At 41.6% G+C, this 924-nt stretch overlaps 1 protein-coding gene across 1 annotated transcript in view; it reads right to left on the bottom strand.

Moving 5' to 3' along the window:
* Positions 1-924, bottom strand: part of KIAA1143 (KIAA1143 ortholog) — an 8,804-nt gene that overhangs the window by 3,732 nt on the left and 4,148 nt on the right. The window lies entirely within an intron of this gene.

Raw genomic sequence — 924 nt, 5'->3', positions numbered from 1 at the left:
GAAACAGGGCAAAGGCTAATAGAGTTTTGCCAAGAGAACGCACTGGTCATAGCAAACACCCTCTTCCAACAACACAAGACTCTACACATGGACACCACCAGATGGTCAACACACCGACATCAGATTGATTATATTCTTCGCAGCCAAGGATGGAGAAGCTCTATACAGTCAGCAAAAACAAGACCAGGAGCTGACTGTGGCTCAGATCATGAACTCCTTATTGCCAAATTCAGACTTAAATTGAAGAAAGTAGGGAAAACCACTAGACCATTCAGGTATGACCTAAACAAATCCCTTATGATTATACAGTGGAAGTGAGAAATAGATTTAAGGGACTAGATCTGATAGAGTGCCTAATGAACTATGGATGGAGGTTCGTGACATTGTACAGGAGACAGGGATCAAGACCATCCCCATGGAAAAGAAATGCAAAAAAGCAAAATGGCTGTCTGAGGAGGGCTTACAAATAGCTGTGAAAAGAAGAGACGCGAAAAGCAAAGGAGAAGAGGAAAGATATAAGCATCTGAATGCAGAGTTCTAAAGAATAGCAAGGAGACATAAGAAAGCCTTCTTCAGCAACCAGTGCAAAGAAATAGAGGAAAACAACAGAAATGGAAAGACTAGAGATCGCTTCAAGAAAATGAGAGATACCAAGGGAACATTTCATGCAAAGATGGGCTCGATAAAGGACAGAAATGGTATGGACCTAACAGAAGCAGAAGATATTAAGAAGAGGTGGCAAGAATACACAGAAGAACTGTACAAAAAAGATCTTCATGACCCAGATAATCATGATGGTGTGATCACTCACCTAGAGCCAGACATCCTGGAATGTGAAGTCAAATGGACCTTAGAAAGCATCACTAGGAACAAAGCTAGTGGAGGTGATGGAATTCCAGTGGAGCTCTTTCAAATCCTGAAAGA

This window comes from Bison bison, unplaced genomic scaffold, assembly GCF_000754665.1.
Source record: "Bison bison bison isolate TAMUID 2011002044 unplaced genomic scaffold, Bison_UMD1.0 scf7180017864171, whole genome shotgun sequence".
In the NCBI taxonomy this organism is placed as follows: domain Eukaryota; kingdom Metazoa; phylum Chordata; class Mammalia; order Artiodactyla; family Bovidae; genus Bison; species Bison bison.
Note: the sequence above shows the minus strand (reverse complement) of the source record. Positions and strands in the feature narration are given on the sequence as shown.